Source organism: Procambarus clarkii, chromosome 84 (genome assembly GCF_040958095.1).
Source record: "Procambarus clarkii isolate CNS0578487 chromosome 84, FALCON_Pclarkii_2.0, whole genome shotgun sequence".
Lineage (NCBI taxonomy): Eukaryota > Metazoa > Arthropoda > Malacostraca > Decapoda > Cambaridae > Procambarus > Procambarus clarkii.
This window is the reverse complement of record NC_091233.1, coordinates 7766851-7773544: the sequence shown is the minus strand read 5'-3', so window position 1 is coordinate 7773544 and position 6694 is coordinate 7766851. Positions and strand designations below refer to the sequence as shown.

The following is a 6694-nucleotide window of genomic DNA, read 5'->3' as shown; positions in this document are numbered from 1 at the left end:
ACATCAGCAATGGTATGACATCTGTATAGCCCCCTCTTCCCTTCCTAGCTAGTGTAATGTAGTGTCGTTGTCGTCTGGCATTTTCATCTCTTTCTAGTGAATAGATGAATATACTGACTTTATTCATTTTCTCTACCTTGTGAATATCCTCAAACGTCACTGCAGAATTGACATCTGCTGGCCATTTCATGTGTCTGAGACACCAACTAGCATTCACAGATCTAGCGCGAATATTATCTAGATGCATTCCCTTAGCTAAACATTTATAAGCAGCAACACACTGCATAAGGCAAATATCTGCCTCTCCCTCTGGATTGAAAACCAATTTTTTCCCACGCAAGCCTTCAGGATAGTCTACATGCGAGCCTAATCTTATCGGATGTTCTATCTGTCCACAGTTAATGTAAAACCCGGTGAGCCGCTCAACCAAGACATTGGACCCTTCCTTCGCTTCCAGATACTGGGATATTTTCTCTGTCAATTCATCAGCCCAAAAATCAATAAGAGTTTCTACTTCCTCTAGAGTAATTCTCTGCCCCTCACCTCGTATGGGAAAGCCGTCGTTATTTATAGGATCCAATAGATTATCCTCCCTGTCTTGTTGTACATTTAAATTTCTCACAATTAGAGTGATGTCTGGGTAAATTAGGAGGAATGGGTGTCGTGGAGAGAAGAGGGCGCGTATCTCATTAATGAAAAAATCCCTATATGTTCTCAGATAGAGTCCTGGTGAGGTGTTAACATGTTCTGGTATGGAGAATGAAAGCCGGACATAACTGCCGTTATAGTTATTAATTCGATCCAGCAGCTGGGGTTGAATTTCTAGAGCAGGTGGAGGAGAGGGGGAAAGAGGTGGAGGGGGTGAAGGGATGGGGCTGGGAGGGGTGGGGGGTGGTGATAACCCTCCCCCTCCGAGATGAATGGGTGAGACCGCTGGCTCAGCTACTACGCCAGACGGTGCTAACAAGTCAGAATTGACAGAGGCTGGCGGGTCAAGGTCACGGTCTGCTGAGCTGTCGTCTGAGTCACTGTCTGAGATGAAAATGGTACGATTCTCACCACTGCTGCTGCTGCTGCTGCTGTTGCTGTCATAGCTGTCGCTGATTGATTGGGGTATGGGGCTGGGGGAGGAAATGGGGGTTGAGTGAGGGCGTGAACGAGTCCTCCTCCCCTCCCTGTGAGAGCCGGAAGTGGCTACTGTCCGCCCTGCTGTGTCACTCTCACTACCACTGCTGCTGCTGCAGCTGTCGCTGGATGCCAAATCTATGCACAGCGGTGTGTCGTCTGTAAAAAAAGAAAACATATTATCTCTAGAAAGAATGAAGCATATATATATATATATATATATCTAGAAAGAATGAAAGCGTATATATTATGAGGTATGGGAACAGACTAGTGTGGATAAATATGTTTAGGAAATAGACTGAAATCAGACAGTAATAATAACTTACTTATGTCCTGGTGAAGGGGTTGAGCAGGTGAGTGGGTATGAATTCGTAACATCGTGTTAACAGGGGGCGATACGGTCTCGTAGCCCCCCATCTGTAGGGGTGGCTGAGCTTGATGAAGGGGCGGGGGGTGGCCGCGAGTGAGATGAGCACTCCTTAGCTCAGTGTGTGAGGAATGGGGTATAGGCTCGATGACGTCGCTCTGTTCCCTCCGTCGATTGAGGTAGGGATTATAACCTGAAATGAAACAAATGATATTCAGCACGGGTGAATGGGGAAAATATGTTTATTATTATGCATGTGTGTTCGCTTGCAAGTGGATGAAATACAGATACGAGAAGTGTATTTTTATATGCTACCTACGTTTATGTGAAGTTTCATTCCGGCGATGACCTCCTCGCGGGGCGGGTGAGCAATATGGACACTTCACGGTTTTGTAAACTGAAATTGGAAAGAACATATTTAACTGTGTGGAATGTAATAGCTCGAATGAGAAAATATTCTCACACTATAGTAGTTTACACGCGATATTTCACCTGTGGATGACATAAAATGAACTGTGGAATATTAAATATGAATAACACTCACGGTTATCACAGAAAATCTGCTGACATCGCTTGCATTTGATGTCGTAATGTCCTAGGGGCGGTTTTTCACAGCTAGCGCATTGCAGTCGACACAGTTGATTCGGTGATGGGATATAAAACACTCCGCATTTCATGCATGCTGTAGAGCTTCGCCTTTCCATGACATGGAGCTGTATGACGCGTGTGTAGCGGATGAAGTCTCGCAGGGAACTGGCGGGGCGTTTGTGTGTGAGGGGAGTGAAACGACCTAGGTCAATGAGAAGTGATTGATGGGTGACAGGTGAGGGTCTGTCTGTCGGCAGGAGTAAGTACCTCGCCCCTCCTTACCGGAAATCCACAGTGTATGGGGAGTCACCGTGGGACTAACATCAACTCTCTGAAGACAACGAAAACCTTTTTAGACAAACGGTCCAAGGGAATGGCCAACTTCCACAGGAGGGTGCTCTCTCATACCCTCCTCTCGCACTTGCGACTTCCTGTAAGGGGAGCTAATGTTTTGTCTAACCACATAATGGCCCAGAGCACTCTCTCCCGACGAAGGGGAAGCTCCATCCAGCTCCCATCCCAAAACAACATAACAGGCTGTATTGCCTTCTCATCTACACACTAACTCACGATCAACTCTTTTATTCCTTCCTCCATCTTCCTTCTATTTTCTTTCTCCGCGCGCGCGCGGGGTGGGGGACCGCACCTGCTCGCCCGCCACTCAAGTCCGCCACGCGCCAAACTTCCGGGAAATCCCCCAAAAACCCTATGTGACTAGACACCCGCGCTGCGACGTTGACCTCGCGCACCACCTGGCACTCATCAACATGACCTCCCCTCTTTCATGACCACATACCCAAACACAACACGCTCACACGCGTCCGAAACGCGCCAAAAATTCCCTGAAAATCCCCCAAAAACCTGTGCGACTAGACACCTGCGCTCCACCTGTCGGCTGGCACTCCATGGAGGACCAGCTGGCAGCTGGTGCGCGCGGTTCTAGTCGCACTTTACACTACTTGCCCGTGCCACCTTTTGGGTGGCTTCATCTTCATCTTAACACATTCGCAAGGGAGATATCTCCCGTCATGCAGGGTGCATTCGCACCTCCACAGATCTCCAGTATCAGCTCTTGATACTGGTAATGGCTTAAAATGGCCACCACTTACGGGCTATTTATGCCCGTGCCACCTTTTGGGTTGCTTCATCTTCATCTTAAACACATTCATAAGGGAGACATCTCCCGTCATGCAGGGTGCATTCGCACCTCCACAGATCTCCAGTATCAGCTCTTGATACTGGTAATGGCTTAAAAGGGCCACCACTTACGAGCTATTTATGCCCGTGCCACCTTTTGGGTTGCTTCATCTTCACCTTAACACATTCATAAGGGAGACATCTCCCATCATGCAGGGTGCATTCGCACCTCCACAGATCTCTAGTATCAGCTCTTGATACTGGTAATGGCTTAAAAGGGCCACCACTTACGGTCTATTCATGCCCGTGCCACCTCTTGGGTGGCTTAATCTTTATCAATCAATCAATCATGGCTATTCCAAAGGAAACAGAGAGTTAGTATAAATGGGGTTAAGTCAGAGTGGGATAATGTTGTTAGTGGAGGACCTCAGGGCTCTGTCCTGGGACCTCTGTTGTTTATAATATATATAAATGATTTAGATTGAGGTTGGGGTAGCAACATTTGCAAATTTGCCGATGAAACGAAAATCGGTAGGGAAATTAATTCGGAGGAGGACTCACTATCACTTCAAGTTGATCTAGATAGGGTTTTGAAATGGTCAAAGGATTGGCAGATGCAGTTTAATGCTGATAAATGTAAAGTTCTGAGGCTAGGTAATGATGATAGAGTTACAAGATACGAGCTAGATGGTGTTGAGATTGCGAAGTCGGATTGCAAAAGGGATCTGGGAGTTATGATTAGTAAGAATTTAAAACAAAAGGATCAATGCATGAATGTTCGTAATAAGGCGAATAGGACACTGGGATTTAATAATCGAAGCGTTAGTAACAAGACACCTGGTGTGGTTCTTAAGCTATATCTTGCTCTGGTTAGGCCCCATTTAGATTATGCAGTTCAGTTTTGGTCGCTGTATTATAGAATGGATATAAATTCACTTGAACGTGTCCAACGTAGGATGACTAAGTTAATTCCCCAAATTAGAAATCTTTCATATGAAGAAAGATTAACAAAGCTTAAGTTGCATTCACTGGAAAGGCGAAGAGTTAGGGGTGACATGATAGAGGTTTACAAGTGGATGAATGGACATAACAGGGGGGATATTATTAGGGTATTAAAAATATCAACACAAGACAGAACACGAAACAATGGGTATAAATTGGATAAGTTTAGATTTAGGAAAGACTTGGGTAAATACTGGTTCAGTAACAGGGTTGTTGATTTGTGGAACCAATTACCGCATAACGTGGTGGAGGTGGGGTCCCTCGATTGTTTCAAGCGCAGGTTGGACAAGTATATGAGTGGGATTGGGTGTTTATAGATAGGAGCTGCCTCGTATGGGCCAATAGGCCTTCTGCAGTTTCTTTTGTTCTTATGTTCTTATTTCCCACACTGAACATTTGTGAGGTTTATCACCTGTATGCACCATATTTTGCCTCTTTAAATTTCCACCGCGACTAAATGTTTTTCCACATTCGAGACACTGATGAAGTTTCGTCATCTTTTTTTATGATCTGTTCAATTTACCTTGTAGAACTGTAGGAAATGTCTTTTGAAGTGTTGCGTTTCTCAGTGACTACACTCCTGCTGGGTAGGTTAACAAGTTCTGGCTATTGTTTTCTTGTATCCTTAAATACGTGCTCTTTTCACAATGGTTTTCCCTTCTCACTGACTAAGATATGTTTTGTTTTCATGTTTTCTTATATTTGCTCCTGGCTATGGTCAAGTATTTTTGGAATTAGGATGCACAGCTATACAGATTGTAACATTTAGGATGTTATATTTTAGTTTTATAAAGAAGGATGGGTAAAGTTGTTGATCTCAAAATGTTTAAGTTATTGTTGTGAGATTTTTGTCTACGCCTACCTCCCTTAGGAGGTGGACTACGAGTTTAAAGGCTGCTCACAGCAGTTAAGCATGAGTCCAATAGAAAAAGGAAAAGCGGGAGCAAACCGCCAAGCTTCCACCACTAGGGGTGAAAACCTGCCCACATAGGCCGCTGGTTCCTCCTAGTTAAACAGGACGTTAAAACTAATAAAGGGTAACCGACGGGTTCTCACAATCAAATATTTATATTTGATGTGGCGCTATGAATTGGAATTCGAATTCCCAAGAACAGCCGTCATATCAAAAGATCACATCAACATTCAATCGTATAAAGCAGAACATGGGTGGAAAAGAATGGTTGAAGGGTTGACATCAAAGATTGTTTTCAATAAAATAACAATTTATTAGTAACAAGAGACTAAACTACTACATTATCGAGTTTACATTATGTTAATGTCCATCCAGTGGCACTATAACAACAGCTAAATAGCAACCCTTGCTGTGGGGCTGCATACTGAACTAACCTGAAAACAGGTGTGCCCACTGATGACGCAATATTGCAATTAAAAAAAATATCACAGACTAAGTTACACTACAGAGTGACTTGTTACGTTAATGTCCATCCAGTGGCAATTTCAACACAGCTATTCAGCAGCCCCTCGAGAAATGACAGCAGTCTCCATCTTGCTGACACTTCGGGCTGACCAGTGAACTAACTGAACAATGATGGATGCCCACTGATGACACAAGCTTGCAATCAATTTTGTCATGGCTTACCGGTAACAGATACTATAATCACAATCTTCAGGGTCCTCCTTCCATAACAGGAGTGACCCCCGTAACTAGGCGGGTAGTCCAACAGTGACTTCCCCCTATCACAACCTAATGTGAACACTCTTTGCAACCCCCTGCTAGGAGTTGCACTGTAACCAGTAAATGAAGCCAAGCAAGGTGGGATTCTGAGACACAGCTCCAGCAATCCCTAAGTTACTTTACTCTTGTCACCAGATGATAAGCAAAAGAAATTGCCTTAACCCCTTAACTGCGTTGCCTCCAAATATGACACCCCTGCAGTGCGCAGGAAATAAATTCTCTGGAAAAAAATCTTTTTTCTTTTTAAAGATTCAGAAACCCTTCCCTCAGTATGGGTATGTAAAAAAAAAAAATTGAAATTGTACTTACTTTGGCTGCTATGGGGTCCGTAAGTTGGAGCGTGACGTCATCAATCCCTGTTCGCCCGTGACGTACGCTCCCGGGGCCAGTAGGGCGCTCGGGGCGGGGCACGCGAGTTGCCGCGAATATATTTTCGTTCATTTTTTTTGCACAGTTCCAAATACATTTTATTTATTTTTACGTGCTAATCCTATGTATAGTGAACATGTACACTATATTATGGCAGTAAAACATCCGTACTGTCCGAAGACACTGTGTTACGTGCATGACACTTGTGTACACATATGCAGCACATATTTACTATGTATCATGCTAATTTATGTATATATACAATCTATTTACACACTATACACTGTCACACACTATATACATTCACCATCAACACACTTAGAACACCTCGAGTGACAGCAGCCACACCCAGCCAGTCTCCCTCACTCCAACATCTTACTCGTTAACATTGCTCCTCCCACCATACTGTT

The 6694-nt window shown here is 44.2% G+C and overlaps 1 long non-coding RNA gene across 1 annotated transcript; it reads right to left on the bottom strand.

Annotated features, from left to right (window-relative positions):
• Window positions 1–1082: 1082 nt before the first annotated feature.
• Window positions 1083–2411, bottom strand: LOC138358503 (uncharacterized). The gene is made up of 4 exons (XR_011225430.1): window positions 2037–2411; window positions 1812–1889; window positions 1452–1685; window positions 1083–1284 (listed from the first exon to the last, which is right to left on the bottom strand). It is a non-coding gene; the product is annotated as an uncharacterized lncRNA (long non-coding RNA).
• Window positions 2412–6694: the final 4283 nt, after the last annotated feature.